At 34.5% G+C, this 18679-nt stretch overlaps 1 pseudogene; it reads right to left on the bottom strand.

Moving 5' to 3' along the window:
- Positions 1-3564: 3564 nt before the first annotated feature.
- On the bottom strand, positions 3565-4367 carry LOC146993227 (zinc finger BED domain-containing protein 5-like; annotated as a pseudogene).
- Positions 4368-18679: the final 14312 nt, after the last annotated feature.

Below are 18679 nucleotides of genomic sequence, written 5' to 3'. Positions count from 1 at the left end.
ATTAAAACAAAAACAATATTGCCACTGCGCTGATATACTAAAGTTTCGAGGTTTTTTGTGGGAAGCACCAAGCAAAAGAGATAAGACTTCAACATCTAAGACTATAGTTCCAGAAGGAAAATGAAAAGGATCTAGAGCAACCGGTGGTGCACTTTCCATTGGTGTACCGAGGGAAAAACAGGTGGTACGTAAAGAAACAAAGTATTTTAACTATTAAATTCAAAAATTAAATACCCCAACATCCTGTTAATGCGAGCTTTAGTTAAGGTCAATAGCCGCGCATAGACTTTAGCAAAATAATCCGTTTTTATTTTCACAAAAACTCTTTTAGCCATGACAAAATTTTCGTCATAAATGATGTTTTTAAAAGGAGTAATAGAAATGGGTGTTGCATTTCAATAGGAAATAAAAATAAGTTCCTATAAAAAGATAATAGTATCTCATTAATTCTTAAAGAGTTGATCGGTTTACTAGCATGTACACACTTTGTGTCGCGAGCATTTCCGGTCTCATATTGCTCTGTTTCCAATTAGTATAATTTTTTACGTCGATTTGCTGTCTCTAACAGCAGGTATTTTGAATTCTTGTTACTTTGTATTCCTTAATTTTCTTCGGGATTTGAGAATACCGTCGTTTGATTTTGAAGAGCTCGTTAATATGTTCTGCATTTAAATATTTGTGAAAAAATAATAAAACAAACCTAGACTGTGGGTTTGTTTTATTATTTAAACCTAAATGGGAAAATGGCTGGAATTGACTAAGCGGAAAAGTGACGATACACAGGTGATGGATCCAGGACAGTCTAGCACTAAAAATATTGAAAAGAAAAATTGTTTATAGAAAATATAATGAAAGTTATTTATTATTTGGGTTTACTTGGATTGGAGAGGAAATTGACCCTCCACCTCAATTTGTTATTTGCAGTGAACTATTATACAAAGTTTGAAACCATCGCTTCTTAAAAGACATCTTGAATTTAATCATGCCAAGTTAAAGGATAAATCTGAAGACTATTTTTAGGGAAAATTCAGAGTTCAAAAATAGTAAACAAGTGATGAAAGGTTTTGCTACTTCAAGTGAAAAAGCTTTGGAAGCTAGTTACCTAGTAAGTCTAAGAATTGCCAAGACTGGTCAGGCTCACACTATTGAAGAAAAGCTTATATTGCCAGATACCTAAAGATATCGTTTTAACATTATCCAGTTTCAGATTCAAGTATATTTACTATTTATGCCAAGAGATTGGCAGTGAACATGAAACGCTTTTGTTACATTCCGAAATAATGTGGTTATCCAAAGGCAAAGTTTTTAAATCCTCTTTTTGATCTTCCATCAGAAATTCAGATTTTTTTCTGTGATTCAAAATTTGAAATGAAAAAATGTTTATTCAGGGAATTATGGTTGGCGCGCTTAATATATTTAGCTGATATTTTTGGAAAGTTAAATGAATTTAATTTAGGATTACAAGCACAAAATGCTAATTTATTTACCATTAGAGATAAAGTAAATACAATCATAAAGTAACTTGAGCTAATAATCAAAGAATTGGATTATTATACTTTAATCTTTTTACCACTTTTAGAAAGTTTCCTAATTTAAAATAAGTTGAAAATAAAAGAAGAATTAACGTCCGACGTTAAAAATCATTGTTTTTCATTGATAATTTCAACATACATTTTCCCGAGGATTATGAAAAAAAAATTGGATTAGAAATCCATTTTGTTCAAATGTACCTGAAATTTTATCTCGTGCAGAAAAAGAAGAATTGATAAAAATTTCCGGTGATCCAAACTTTAACTGAAGATTTCAAAAATAACACACTTGTTAACTTTCGGCTGAACCGAAAAAAAGAATTTAAAGTAATTTCAAATAAAACATCTGCACAACCTTTTTATGTGAACAAGGATTTTTCTTCCATGTTATATTTGAAAAATAAATACAGAACAAAATTAAAAGTGTATCCTAATTTACGGTTAAAACGAAGAGAAATATGACGAGATATAAAGAAATTGATCTCTCTTAAGAAAGCACAAACTTCACGCTAAATTTTAGAATTAAAGTATTGTAACTTAAATTTTGATAACTAAATTGGTAACCCATTTTTAATCTAATACGTTGTATGTGTGCATATTTAATACAAATAGCCAATAGGTTGTGCAAATGGCAAAATATTTTTTTTAATATCTTTATTGAGAAACTGAAAAATAAAAAATAATCATCGTAGAATGTGGTGGGTGCACTAAAGTTTCTCAGTTCTTGTTTAGATGGTACGCGTTAGTCAAAAGGTTGAGAACCGCTAATCCAGAGCAGTGTTTCTCAAACTTATTTCTTCTACCGCCCCCTTTGAAAATCAATTATTTTTCATCGCCCCCTATTTTTTATACACTTCTAAAACTTAAAAGCCACAATTTCATTACTTTAATTAATTTAGTTATAGTGTGCTATATTAGTCGGTTCTGGTGTTTAAACTTACATTCTAAACTAGACATTTTTACCAGTGAGAGCAATTAAAACGCAACTTTATAATATTAATAATATATTTTAATCAAATTAAAAGAAACAATATAGATAGGTAATCAATTTTAGTTTATAAACTAATCTAATGGGATGGATGAATTTGATTATTTTTAACAAGTTTGTTCATATCAGGTTCGATTTTAACTCAAAAACAGTCGTAAGTCGCCCCGTTTGGTAACTTGCAAATGATTTCTCTTTTTAGTAAGCAGCGTTGTCACAGCGCTAAATCCACGTTCACACAAATATGACGATGGGAATGATATCAAAAATTGTTGAACTATCGACCACAATCCAGGGTACAACTGCGGAATTGACTTTTGTAGCCAAAATTGTTGGTAGCCATTTTTAAATTTGCTTTTTATTTCCTCGTTCATTGTCAGTTCTATAAGTTCTTCTTCCAGCTGGGGTGATATTGCTATGTTGACTTTTGAAAAAAGATCTAACACCCAGTCTGGTATTTCCAATTTCAAAATGTCCTGGAAACTTTCAATGAAATCAGTGTGAAGATTTTCCAAATGTTGGCAGTAGACGAGCAAGTCGTCGTTGTTGCAGGATACTGATAAATTGGAAAAATTATGGAACTCACATCTTCCGATATTCTTCTTGTGTAAGAGCAGCTTGGCTACGAAAGCAGCGACGATATTTTTTGTTTTTATTAAGTTCAAGTCATCGCCTTGAAGTTGAAGATTCATATCATTAAACAATGTATAAAGGTCTGTCAGGTATACGATATCATTCTTTGATGTGATGAGGTTTTCGTGGAATGCTGTGTCTTTGTTTTCCAAGAACTCTATGACAGAGTCAAACAGATTGTAAAAACGAGTCAGACAATTTCCTTTTGATAGCCAACGCACTTTTGTGTGAAAGATCAATCTGTTGAAATCTTCATCATTAGCAACACAAAGCTGATTAAATAGTCTGTCATTTAAAGAGTTGTTTCGGATTTTATTGACTGCTCTGATGACATGTTGCAATGATTGAAACAGTAGTTCACTTAAATTTCTAGCAACTAAATGCTGTCGATGTATAACGCAATGTACAGCAATCACATCAGGAATTTTGTTTTTTTAAGTACGACATGAAGCCTTTTTGAGACCCTGTCATAGCTGGAGCACCATCTGTAGCAGCTGATATAATATTCTTCAAGGGAATTCCTTTTTCATCACAGAACTTTTCCAGTGTTTTAAATATGGTTTCTCCTTTTGTGTCTGTCTCTAAATTTCTAGCAAATAAAAGTTCTTGACATATTTTTTCATCTTTAATGAACCTCACGTAAGACAACAACAATGCTTCATTAGTTGGTAAAGTGGACTCATCCAACTGAATTGAAAATTGACTAGTCTTCAGATGATTGCACAATGACTCTTCAATGTTTTCAGCCATTTCATCAATTCGTCTTTGCACAGAATTGTTGCTTAAAGGAATTTTTCGAATTATATCTGCCGCTGGTTTATGGAGCACAGTAGTTATAACTTCCTTTATCGCCGGCAAAATTAACGTTTTTCCGATAGTGTGTGGTTTACCTGTTTGAGCAATTAACAGAGAGATATAGTGTATGAAGCTCGAAGTCCGTCATCGTCTTGCTTAGCTGCCATCGAAAAAAGTTTCGATACACTTGGCTGAGCATTATGTTTCTTTTCCAGATCTTGAAAATAGGCTACATTTTTGTCCTTCTTATCTGGATGCATTTTATTTAAATGATCTTGAAGTCTTGAAGGCTTCATCGCTTCGTTTGAAAATGTTTTTGAACAAAGAAGGCACAAAGGCAAAGATGGGTTTGTCGAAATTTCTATGAATCCATATTTAATATATTCTGCACTGTGTTGCCTTTTCTTCTTTTTTGCTTGCGACATGGCTTTTATTTTTTTTTTCAAAAATATATAAATAAAGTGTTGAAATTAAATACTCGTTTAAAGATAGCGCGCGAAACCACTAATGAAAATATAAGAAAAATTACGAGCTTTTATATAGGATTTAAATACAGCAAGCACCGACAGGAATAAGACAAACACGCAAAAACTCGTTTATCTCTTTCGACGCTCAATCGTACTGAGCATGTTAGGACAAGTATCGACGAACCAGCCGATTGCTACCACGTACAGTCCGTTTTCGTATTGCAAAACCGCCACCTGTCGACAATTCTATTCTGAAAAGGGGCGATACGCTGAGATGGTCTTTTTTCTCAGACCGGTTTTTCAGAAGCACGGAAGCACGCATGTTAAGTAAACATTTCTCTTTTGTCTCAACCCTATTTTGATGAACTCGAAGCAGACCTGACGCATGCGTAAAAGCGCTGAAGGTTTCTCCAAACGAAAACGGACAGTACGTCGACGGAGCACAACATCATAAGTGTACCGGCTCCCGCAGTTATTCTTTTCCCCCGGAATGTTTGCCACATTTGGCGATTCATGCATTTACACAGCTGTATGCTTTTCGTCATTTTACAACGTACGCGCATACGGCGTGCGGGCTATCCTACGAAATCTATGTTAAGTATTTTAAGTTTTTATATCATCATACAGGGTAGAAATATAAACTAAGTATTCTTTACTGTGTAGTAGGTAGGTTTTAATTCTAGTGAAATTTAAAATATAAAGTAAATGAAATTACAAATCTATTATGGCCCCCCTAAACCACGTCAACGCCCCCATTTTTTCTGGGCCCCTTAACGCCCCCCTCTAGGTCTCAAACGCCCACAAGGGGGCATTATCGCCCACTTTGGGAAAGACTGATCTAGAGTGATGAAACAAAAAAGGAAAGAAACGTCGACATGAGGAGCCTAAAGATAAAAGCAATATAAAACGAAAACTGGAGCCAGCGCAAGAGAGGAGCAGGTCGGCGAGGGAGCAAGACAGACGAATACGCTATACTACTCGTAGATCCGGCGACTAACGGATGGATAACCAAAGACAGTGATGCAATCAACAGCCGCGCTTCCAGCCGCAGAGAAAGGAGGTCAAGGAACGCATACCAATGCAAGTTCGACGACGGAAACGTTGAGTTGAAGACGAACATCACCAGCGAAAGAAACTGCTGAGGAAAAAACGAGCGTGAACAACTAAGCAAACAAATAGTTCCAGAGTAGAGTAAAGATCTTCATCGGCTGGATCCGGTAAGCACCAAACACCTCAAGATGTAGTTCAACACCAGAAGAAGGTTGCATGGGAAAGAAGGCCAGGTCTGAAAAGGGAAGAGCGGTCCGACAAAGAAGGTAACAGGAGACCACTCCCAACGTATCCAGCTTCAACAGGTGAACCATGTTCCTTCATGGTTTTTCTAAGAAAAGGATATCTGATTTCACCAAACAAAAGATAAGTAAAAATTATTCTGTTTAAATTTATTTTAAAGCTAGTACGAAGTGGGTTGAGAGCATTTATTTTAGTTTCTGCCTCGCTAGAGGACAGTTTTGTTTTCATTAAGCGAGAAGCTGTTTATTTTAATTTTTTTGTATTAAGCATGAAGCTTTCAAATTTTATTTCCATTAAGAAAGAAGCTTTCTATTTTAAATGAGAATATGTATGCATAGCTAGCAGAGGATTCTGATGTAAATAAGAACACGATTCCTTCTAGTCCTATTGACTGAGTATAAAATGCTTGCATATTGTTGGTTTAGCAAAGCAACTTCGTTACACGTGAATTTAGAAATTTTTGCATGTATTTAACTTATTTTCACTTAGGAAAAGTAATAAATGAACTATATATATATAAGTTTTGCGAATTATGTTAATGACAAAAGTATTTTGCATGTGTGTAACGGAAATAAATGTGTATGAATGAATCTGTAATCCAAGCTAATACTAGAAGGGATGCTAAAAACTAAAACTAGCTTGAGATTGAATGAAAATTAAATTTAGACTGCTCCAGTCAACATTAATCTTGACTACAATGAGAACTTCAGAGCTAAGAATCGAGTGTAGGTTGTACTCCCGATGTTACGTTACGTAAAAATACAAAATATCAAATTAATAAATCGAATTTTCTTTGTACTTATGTTCAGTCTGACTGCCGGGTAGATCTTCACAAATCCAATAATGTAAAGCTATTAGAACAAACTTTATTACAGTCTATTTACAAAATATATAGATCACCCAAAATTTGTTACAGGTCTTCATTTGTTTCACATACGTCCCTTTTTTTCTATTACTCAGTTCTCAACTGTTTATTTATTTCCAAAACATCTACATTGCTCCAGCGCTGTTAGTCAGCGCCCTCGGTCTATCAGCTCGTGATTTCGTAACAATCTCCCCACCTTGAGTACGACGGAATTTTACTCAACATCACAGAACAAGTCTCTTTGGCTTATGTCTTATTCGCCCACTTCTGGAAATAACTGGTGGAAATTTCAGGTCTGCTCTGACTTTTCCATCTGGAATAGACTGCAAAACCGTCATTTCGTTTGCTTGCTCACCCATTTCCAAAGTATAAATATTCTGAACGAGTTTTAATATGTCACCGTTCTTTGTTTTTACTTGAACAACACGAACACGTCTATCCTTTCCTGGATACAGCTTAGTTATTCTTCCTAGCTTCCTAGCTGCCAATCAATCCGTTTGCTGTTTTCATTCCCAACCAAAATTATTTCTCCTAATTTTATTTGTTCCTTTTATTTTGCGGCTTTCTTAGAATTTTTAGCGTTTTTAGCGGCTTTCTTTTAGAATTTTTAGCGATTTTAGCGGCTTTCTTAGAATTTTTAAATTGTCCTAAATATTCAGCTCTGAAACTTTCTTTTAAATCTTCTCCGAGTTTTTGACGATACTGCCAACGCTTATTCAGCTCTGTTCCATTTATGTGGTCAAATTCAATCGTAGAACCTTCTACATTGTCCCTTAAAAACATATTTGGATTTAAAGGCATTAAATCTTGAATGTCTTCCGATATGTATGTCAAAGAACGAGAATTGACGACATTTTCAACATCATATAACACAGTGAGTAATTCTTCGTAATCTAGGCTTGTCCTGCCTAAAATACTCTTCAACATTTCCTTTATAATTCTAATCGTCTTTCCCACCATGCCGATGTAGGAGGATTAAATTTCCATTTAAGGTTCTTAATCGTGGCTTTTCTCTCCACCTTTCCAATTAATTTTATGGAAAAGGTTATCAGTTCCCATAAAGTTAGTACCATTGTCTGAATATATAATACTTGGTCTTCCTTCCGAGATATGAATTTTCTCAGGCTTTGCATAAATGCTTCTGTGGATAGAGTAGTAACAATTTCAATGTGTATTGCCCGATAAACGGCGCATGTAAATATCATCCATGCCTGCTTTTGGCCTCGAAGGTATAAAGGTCCAGCGAAATCGACACTCGTAATCTGGAAAACTGCAGAGTCTGTTACTCTCTCCTTTGGTTATAGGGTTTACGTCAAAATCGATTACCTTAAATCGTCTACAGCGACCACAGTGTTTTATTACATGACGAACTGTACGCCGGCATTTGACAATCTAAAATTGTTCTCTCAGAATTGCCATTAAGGCTTGAATACATGCATAGGCATTTTCTTCGTGTTTTTCTTTGATTAACAGGTTGGTAATAACGTGGTTGGGAGGAAGAATTATCGGAAATCGAAAATTTCTACTGTCGTTTCTCTGAGAGATCGTTGTCGTAGCTCGTATCACTCCTTTTTCATCCACAAAAGGTTGCAACGATACGATTGTTTTGTCTTCATGAGATTCAAATTTTCTTCTTGGATTAATTTTAAAAGAATATTCTGCTTCTTCATATTCTGCAAAAGTAATGTAACCGAAAATACGATCTTTAGGTAAAGTTCTGTCATTTTTGCAGAATCGTTTTATCCAAGTTATCATCCTTACTATCATTTTATATGAAGAATATCTGTTTTAGAATAAATCCATTGTATTTATAACGTTGGTAGCTGTTATGGCACATTTTCTTTTCTCCGAATTTATTACAGATTCGTCGGGTTGCACTAGTTTATAATAAGTGTCAATCCTTAAGTTTTCCTACAGCTATTCTGTCCCGTTCCACCACTGAGTCTTCACTGATTGTCGTACTGTACATCCTCTTGAAGCTATATCTGCTGGGTTCTGTGAACCTGGAATGTGATACCAATCATTTATGCTACTTAGTTTTCTAATTTCGTTTACTTTATTGGCCACAAATGTAGCCCAAACAGCTTCTTGTTTAATCCAACAGAGAGCATTGCTGGAATCTGACCAGTAAAAAGTTTTAATATCTGTTAGATGTAAGTCTCTTCTTATCACTGCGACTAGTCGAGAACCAGTTAGGCAAGCTAATAATTCTAAGCGAGGTATTTTTGTCATTTTCATTGGAGCTATTCTGGACTTAGCTTGCACTAACTGACAATGTACGCCTTCATTATTTTCTATTCTAATAAATATGCATGTTCCATAGGCCATTTTACTAGCATCACAGAATACGTGCAGACTCCATTTATCAGGTTCATAAATTTGAGAGCGTTTCAAAATCCAACGAGGAATTTTAATATCTTTCAATTCAAGCATTTGACTGTGCCATAAATTAAACTTCTTCGAAATATTCTCTGGCACTTCTTGATCTCACGGGAGTTTTGATCTGCAACATTCTTGTAATAACAATTTCGGCAGCAGTGTCAGACAAGAGAATTCAATCGGGTCGAAAATCGCTTGTGCTAAGGATAAAATTTTCCTTTTCGTTACTAATGGTACTTCTTGAGCAGGAAATTGTTTTGTGACACAGCTGAGAGTATCTTCCTTTGCGTCCCATAAAAGGCCCCATACAGAAATACAATTTGTTGTATTTTCGTTTGCCTTTAAAGAAGGTTCACTTTCGGAGAATAATCCAGGGTCATCATTTTTTTCAGGTGTATTGTACTGTCAGTCCCGAAGCTCAAATTTAGAATCTGACATTATCCGTTTTGCCAAATTGATAAACTTCTTCGAAATATTCTCTGGCACTTCTTGATCTCAAAACTATCGAAACTGGTCACGCAATTATCGACGTAAAATGATTCTTTCAATTTCCTAGCTGTTTCTTGACTTTCCTCCTCCACATTGTCCAAGTAATATGCTATAGTAGTACCTAATAAAAAAGTTCTTGAAGTTACTCCAAATGGTTCTCTACAATGTCTGTAGATCACTAAGTTATTTGGATCGCCATCTTCATACCACAAGAACCTCAAATAATCTTTATCTTGTGGATTCAAATTTATCTGCAAAAATACTTGACGTATATCAGCTGTTACTCCGTATCTTTTCAATCGAAATCGTAAAAGTATAGAAGTTATCAGTTCTAGCAGATTGGGACCCTTTTCTAAGTAAAAATTGAGAGAAACAAAATTCTTTTCATGTGTTGAAGCGTCGAATACTGCTCTGATTTTAGTAGTGGAAGAATGCTTTATTATTGGATGATGCGGTAAATAGAGTTCGACTTGATCTTGCGATGGAACTTCTTCTATAATACCTTGTAGAATCCAGTCCTTAAAAACTTCTTGATAATCATTCAAGAGACTGTTAGCAACAAGTTTACGAACAGTAGTTAAAAGTATTTTTTCAGAGAGTTCTCGACAGTTAGAAATTGGCGGATGTATTTCCAACCACGGCAGCGATACTGTATATTTACCATCTTCATCTTGTTTTACGGCTTCGCGAAATTTATACAACGTAGCCGCAAGTCTTGTTTTAGAAGGCTTTTTGGAGGATCGGTGATACCGATAGCTTCAAGCTTCCAAAAATCATCAACTGCACTTTCATTAATGAACATGGAGAAAACAGAAATAGTATCTTCATGTGTATACACATTTGGTAATTTTCCTATTACTGTCCACCCTAAATAAGTTTCAATTGCAGTTAATCCGCATTTTAATTTCCTCACTCTGCCAATCATCAGCTTCCCAGCAATATCTGCCCAATAAGAAATTTTATTTTTGTAGGTTGCAGTAGAGGATCTTCCTCCTGATTGTAATCACTCAGCCATATTCCTTGTCGTCTAAGTTCTTTCATCCACAGTCCCTTTGTCACACTTTTTACAGTAGCACATATTTCCTTTTGGTCATTAACTTCAAAATTACATTTATTAGTACCTTCTATATTACTTATTATCACGCGATATTTTTTATGTTCCTGCATTAATTCTGTACCTCCAAAAGGACTATGTTTCATTTATTCTTCACCCACTGGTTCATACCCCATATCTGATGCCAGTTCTTTCATAATATATGATCTTTGAGACCCAGTGCCAACGAGGGCTCTAATAAGCTTTAGATTCTGATTTTCATGAATTCGGATTTTCAGAGTTTGCATCAGTACTTCAAGCATACTTGTCTGATTCCTTAGAGTATGCCCTGTAATTTCGATCATCTGTTTCAAAATATTCTAAGATTGCTATAAATCGACATCAATCACTTTTAAAATGTAACTTTTAATATGTACAATATTTACAGATCATTGATCAAAAAACATGGTGGTTCAGTTGACAAACAAATCTATATGCTTTCATTATCGAAAATCGAAATCTTTTAAATAGGAACTGAAGTGTTCATAATCAAATAGTGTGCGAAGCATCCAACATCCATTTAACGAGCTGTCGGTGGAGGGTCTATGGAAATTCAGAAGGCACGTCGCGTCGCGTTAACACGCAACGCTAGCGCCATCTATCAATTAATCAAAATAATTTCCACACACTCCCCACGTGAACTCTGTCAAGAGTTCACATTAATCTAACAACAATCAAATTTATACCAATAAGTAGTTTAACATATAATTATAAAACAATTGATAAGTATATTAATGACTAGAAAATATATTCAAATTATAATCACGATACTAAATTCTAAAAAAGGTATGTTATCATCAAATATAATTTGACACTACTTCAGTAAATCTAAACTATTCTTAATCTAATTATATGAAACTAAATTAGCAAAATAAACAATTGCACAAAACATATTCAATCATATTCATATTATTAAACAATAAAAAATGTTTTTAAAGTTCTAAAGGATATAATAATTGCCTGGTCGTTTTATTATTGTTCCGTCAGCAGTTTTTAGTTCACAAGAACGAATTTTGTTATCACGACCATGAAAAACGTTTATCACTCTACCACAATTCCACAAACGTTTGCACTTATTGTTGCCTTCAATTAATACAAGATCATCAACTTTTAGATCATCATAAACGTTAGGATTTTTTAATTGATGAACTGTCCGAAGATCCATCAAGTATTGTTTTTTCCATTTAGTCCACAATTACCTAACCAATAAATCTTTCTTTTGGTTAGAGAAGACTTGGTAGAGCCATCTCTAACAATGGAAGTAAAGTTGATAGGTAATGTAGAATCTTTATTTCCAAATATCAAAAAATTGACTGGCTTCAGTGGCAACGGTTCCTTGTGGTCATTGTACACATATGTCAAAGGACGAGAATTCAAAACAGCTTCCACTTGTGCTAAAACCGTTGACAATTCTTCAAACGTTAGTAAAGCTTACCCAGAATTTTTCTTAAGCACTCTTTCACTGATTTTACTAGTCTCTCGTAGAAGCCCAACCAAGCAAACTTCCAACTGATTCTTTCATTCGACAGAAAATCTTGGAATTTCTCATTCGACAATAATTTAGAGAAATGTTCGAGTTCCTTTTTTCCCTTTTTTTTAAAGTTTTCGCGTTGTCCGAATAAATTACTCGACAATTGCCTCTCCTACATGTGAATCTTTTGAATGCCATCAAGAAAGAATCTGTAGGGAGATTCGGTACAAGTTCCAGATGTATGGCTCTAGTGATAGCGCATGTAAATAATGTTACATAGGCTTTTTGACTTCCTTCGATGTGTTTTACGTAAATCGATACCAGACACGTAGAATGGTGGTGTCTCATTGATTCTGTCTTCTGGAAGTTGAGAAGTGGTCTGGTCAGCAGATTTCAATGAATATCTTTTACAAATAAGACACTTGTTTATTATTTTCTTGACAAATTGACGTCCTTTTAGGATCCAAAAGCAACTTCGAATTTCAGCTAAGGTCGTTGCTACTCCTCCATGCATCATTTTAACATGTGTACTTTCTACAATCAAAACCGTTAGCCAGAAATCTCTTGAAAGAATTGTCGGATGTTTTTCATCATGTGACAAACTAGAATGTTCTAATCTTCCACCCACTCTCAGTATCCCGTTCTGGTCTAAAAATGGGTTAAAAAGATATAAAGATGATTTCTTTTCGACTTTATTCGCTCTCTTCAGAGACTCGATTTCTTTGGGATAAAAACGTTCTTGTTCAGATCGAATCCAATAATTTTCGGCATCTTCTATTTCTTCAGTCGTTAATGGACCTGTCACATGGTTTGTTTTCTTAATTTTACCGATGGATATCTTTATCCAACCAGTTATTCTCAACAATTTTCTTAAATTACTATATTTTGAACAATTTTCTTAAATTACTATATTTTGATATGTCTATAAGCCTTTCTTCAACTGTTGTGCACACAAATCCATAAATATCATTAATATTCTTGCGGTATTCTAATTCCTCTTCAATGACAGGTTTCTCTTCATTCTGTCGAGGCCACAACTCAGACGACATTCTAAGCCATTCTGGTCCTTGAAACCAGATAAGATTATTTTCCAACTCATGAAGTTTAGCTCCTCTTGAAGCCAAATCAGCGGGATTACATTTACCGGGGCAATAATGCCAATCTTCTAGGGATGTTAAATTTTGTATTTCCTGAATACGATTTTTAACGAAAAGCTTAAATTTCTTTGCACAGTCTTTTATCCAGAAAAGTGTAATTTTCGAATCAGTCAAAAAAAAAAAAAAAAAAAAAAAAAACAAGAAAGTTGTAACTTCAAAACTTTAGTGATGCTAGTGCCTAATTTGGCTGACAAAAGAGCTCCCATTAGTTCCAACCTAGGTAAGGTGAGCGGGTTTAAAGGCGATACTCTAATCTTTGAAGCAACAAAAACCGTAAATATTTGTTCATTGCTAGAAATTATACGCAGATACGCTACTGAACCATACCCTTTTTTGCTAGCGTCAGGAAAAACAGTGCAGTTCAATTCTTTCCACATCACTATTACCGATTGCAAAAAAATAATATCGTGGAATACTGATTTCCTCAAACAGAACATAAATTTTCTGGTAATTTATGATCCCAATCTAAAGCAAGTGTCCAAATTTGCTGCAATATGATTTTGACTCTAAGTACAAACGGTGATAATAGATCTACAGGATCAAAAATTCGTCCTATTGCTTGTAGGACAAAACGTTTAGTATTAACTTCTTTTGATAGAAATGTTATCAAATTTTTTATATCAAAGTAAATTATGTCACTTTGATTGTCCCAAGCGATTCCTAACACTTTCAATGGAGGATTTCTAGCTTCCGAAACATGACTAGATTCCTCGGATTCAATACCTTCTTTAATCCATAATTCGCGCAGTTCTTGAGAATTGGTGTGCCATTTATGTAGAATCATACTAGCATCTCTAAACTGGTATTGAAAGCAAGTTCAACGTTTTGGTGTCCTCCAATGATGTCATCTACATAAAAGTGATCATTTAGAAATTCGCAAGTGGCAGGGTAGGTTTTCTCATATTGTTTCAAATGATGTTTAATGTTTGCAGCCAGTAAAAACGGACTGCTATTTACGCCAAATAACACACGTGTGAAACGATAAGTTATAAAATTTTGTGGATCATCGAATGGGTTTTTAGTAAACAGAAAACGCGTTACATCTCTGTCCTTCTCATCTACTTCTATCTGAAGAAAAGCCTGCTTTATGTCACTTGTAAATGCTACAGGATGAAGCCTGAAGGCTAATAGAAGTTCAAGAATGTCAGGATACAAATTTGGACCAATATGCAAGCAGTCATTTAACGAGATTTCACCAGGTCCATGTGAAGACGCGTCGAATACGATACGTAGTTTACTAGTAGTTCGATCACTACGAACGATTTCTCTGTGAGGCAAATAAAATGTGATTTGTGATTCACTATTAACAATGTCTGGAACTGGTTCAATGATTTTTTGTTGTAAATAATCTTGTAGAACTGTTTGGTACGAATAAAAGAGTTCAGGGTTATTCTGAAATCGCTTCACAAGTTTCTCAAATCGTTTCAGCGCAATCGCTTTATTGTCATGTAACTCATATTGTCTATCAGACTTCCATGGCTGCCTAACCTTGTAAGGAGAATTTTTGTATAAAATTTCCGATTCGAATTTTTCCATTATGGTATTGTCTAATGGGTTGGATGATTCATTTTCAGGTTTTATACCTAAACTTTCAAGCTCCCAAAATTTCTTTATCTGATCAGCTATTATATCTTTCTCAACTATGATATTAAAGGCTGTGGACGTGTGTGTTGTACCTTTAGTGTAACCTAGCAGAGACCAACCGAATAACGTTTCAGCAGCTACTAAATGTTTGTTCATACGCTTAAGTTTCCCAGTCACTACATCATAATAATGATCAGCTCTTGTCAAAAGAGTAATTTTTTCTTTGCAATCCCAAGAGTCTGCGAGTTGTAAACCTTCTAACTGTTTTCCTAAAATGTGTCTATCAAGATTAGGAGGTGGTACATCAGAACTTGAAATTTGTTCAGTCACGAGAGCTTCAATTTCGATTTTCAAATTCGGTGTTTCCTTGTTCTGTAATTTTATCAACGTTATTCTGTTATTTTATCAACGTTCTGTAATTTTAGCAACGTCAAATGTTTTTCTGATGGGTGTTTTATTTCCAAACGTAAATACCGAAAGAGTCTCTGTTCGAATAACAGGAACCTTCAATTTATCTGCGATTTCTTTGCTTAGGAAGGAACGCGTACTACCTGAATCCAGTAGAGCTCTAATTAAAACCGACTGCGTATTCGTTCGAAGTGTTACGCAACACGTTTGAAGCGAAATAGTTTTAATTTTGCTGCGTGAGAATGCTGAAAGAACATGCGAACCTTCTATACTTTTATTTTTTTCATTTCGTTCTTCCTCAGCGCGACATATTGAACAACCTCAGCTCAACATATTGAACGGTTATGTCGACCTTCGCACTTGGAGCAGACGAGACCGCTTCGACTTTGCTTTACGCGGTGGTTTGATTTCAGACAAAGGTAACATTTGGCATGTTTACGTAATAAATTTATTTCTCTTCTCATCAACTGTCTGTGATTCACAGTCTTCAGTAACATGTTTGGATGTATTACAAAACAGACAGTTAGTAGTTTTGTTTCCTTTAACCGGCGCCAGCAGCTGCTGAGTGGAATGGACGATACTCCCTTTCCCACCCTTCTCTTTATAAACACAGGAAGTGCCTTCTGATTTATGAGTGGAGAGCAAAAGATGGCTTCTCTCGCGACTTTCCAGTTCTGAACGAACAAACTGCAATAATTCGTCAACATTAAAAAAATATGACAAATCCGTTTTACGATTGAATTCTAAAGTTATATCAGACGGCAGAGATTTCATTATGGCTGGAATCAACATATAACTGTATTTATCCGGTGTGACCTTCTAATGATTTCAAGCTGCGTATTTGAGTTTCTATAATGTCACAAAGTTTGCGAAGTTTTAAAGTGTCACTGGATTTGGTTACTGGGGTAAGATTCAGGAGTTTTTGCATGTGTGAGTTTATAATTATATCTTTCCTGCCAAACCTGTTTTTAAGTATTTCGACAACTTCATCGTAATTTGGTTCCGAAATGCAAAAACCTTCTATCGCGTTTGCAGCGTTGCCGCATAAGTACCATTTTAAATAATTAAATTTTTTTCTCTTTGTTAAAGATTCATTATCGTGGATTGCTACCTTGAAAGAGTTCCAAAAACTTGTCCACTGGGTATAATCTCCATAGAATTTAGCGATGGTTAATTTTGGCAGACGCGTACATATATTGCTTTCGATTTTAGAATTAGTTTCGTTAAGAGAGTTTTCATTATCCGAATTTGTTACTTTATTTAATTTTTTCAATTTTTTATTTGCTCTGAATTGCCATAACTGAATTTTCTCTTTGTATTCGATACAAGATAGAATTTCTGTTTCAAACTCTTCGGCCTCTGATTTCAAGTCACGCTCTATCTGTGTATCTAATTCAATCAGAGTTTTCGATTTCGTGATTAATTGGTCTAAACTTTCTTCTAATGTATTTGTATCAATTTCTTCTTTATTCAACTCCGATTCGATTTTTTTTAGAATCTTGGACACGGTGGTCCTGATAACTTTGCGTTTGGATTTTAATTTAGCTACAGACCCTTCCGCCATAGTTACTCTACAAATTAGAAAATTTAGTCTTACCTTTTACTGACTTCGCACACTTGCAATCTGCTAAATCCAATTGTCGGCCGTTATGTACCCGCTGTTTCAAAATATTCTAAGATTGCTATAAATCGACATCAATCACTTTTAAAATGTAACTATTAATATGCACAATATTTACAGATCATTGATCAAAACATGGTGGTTCAGTTGACAAACAAATCTATATGCTTTCATAATCGAAAATAGAAATCTTTTAAATAGGAACCGAAGTGTTCCTAATCATATAGTATGCGAAGCATCAAACATCCATTTAACGAGCTGTCGGTGGACGGTCTATGGAAATTCAGAAGGCACGTCGCGTCGCGTTAACACGCAACGCTAGCGCCATCTATCAATTAATTAAAATAACTTCCACACCATCTGATCATATCTATCCTTTTTGGTTTCCCTCCACCCACTTACATTGGGACACATAAGCAAATAATGTTAGCTAATACACTTTGTACACTTAACAAATTTTCTACAATCTTTAGATAAATGACATGGAGTTAAACAAGTAAAACACACGCCTTTTTTTTAAACAAAATCTGTTTTCTTTGATCTAAAGACATACATCTAGCGGAGTTACATTCTACACAGTCGTGGTTCTCACCACAAAAATAGAATTACCCTTTTTTGTAGGTTTTGCTTTTGTGGATTTGTTGTTTAAAAGTCCGCAGTTGTCGGTATTTCACTCCATGTTTCTGTTTCGAAAATGCTTTCGTTTGTGATCGACATTCTACATTAAACCCTTGTCTGACCATTGTTATTCTCTCTTCACCTTCAACTTCTATCTTCAGAAATGTCATAGAAAGTTCTAATTTGTTCGTTGAAATAACTTTGTCACCTGAGGCCAAACTTCTTTCCCATATTCTCAAAATATGATCAGGTAAACAGGCTTCAACAAGAGGATACAGCATAGCGGCATATTTCTCGGTTGTAACTTTTAAACCTTCTAAAGCAAGTAAATATGTTTCTATTTTATCATACAGTTTAAACACAGAAATTTTATTCGCAGAATTAGTACTATTTTTCATCTCTAAACAGAGTGGTTCCCTCACGTAAACTTCAACCAAAAGATCGTATCTTCCAAACCTATCTTTCGAATATTCGATAGCTTTATTATAGTTTTCAGAAGTAGGTGGAAAACTCTCTACAAGATCTCTAGCTTTATATCTAGGTTCTATACATTGCAGTAAATACTGATATTTATCTTCGGGGTCGATTTCCTGATCTTCATGAATTTTTCTAAACTGGCCCCAAAATCCCAACCATTCTTTTGCCTCACCATTAAACTTTCTTAATTCAATTTTAGGAAGCTTAAACTTCCGTTTAACAGCTTCATTTTGATCTTTAGGTAAAATATTTTCCCTTTCACTATAGTTCTGTTCAAGTTTAGTTACTTTCGTTTTAAAAATATGTAAATTTATCATGTATGAATCAGTGGTTTCAATTTATTTTTCAAATTCTTCATTAGAACACTTGGTCTTTACTATTCAGTAACTCTAATACCTGTTTATCCAAAGTATTTTCGTCATTTATCATGAAGTTGAGCGAAAAGAACTCTAAATGTAATGTATCGACTTTTAAAAGTTCATCTAAATTATTCGCAGTCTTAGTAAAATTTCCTCTTAAACAACCTCTAAATCCTTTAAGTTCTTTAATAATTGAAATCAAAAGTAGTGTTATTACTGTCCGTAAATCAAATTCTTAATAAATAATTCAAAGTTTAACAAATATTCGTTATATAATCAATCATTCAAATTTTAACAGTAATACTCCCTATTTAAAATAAAAACTCAAAAGTCTTATTTCACTGAGATAAATTTTGAGTTAAAGCTACCCGGCGTCCTGTCACGGACGCCATTTATGTTACGTTACGTAAAAATACAAAATATCAAATTAATAAATCGAATTTACTTTGTACTTAC

The sequence above is a fragment of the Stegodyphus dumicola genome, chromosome X1 (genome assembly GCF_044657685.1).
Source record: "Stegodyphus dumicola isolate Sdum_Otavi_A_Nest chromosome X1, ASM4465768v1".
Taxonomy (NCBI): domain Eukaryota; kingdom Metazoa; phylum Arthropoda; class Arachnida; order Araneae; family Eresidae; genus Stegodyphus; species Stegodyphus dumicola.
Note: the sequence above shows the minus strand (reverse complement) of the source record. Positions and strands in the feature narration are given on the sequence as shown.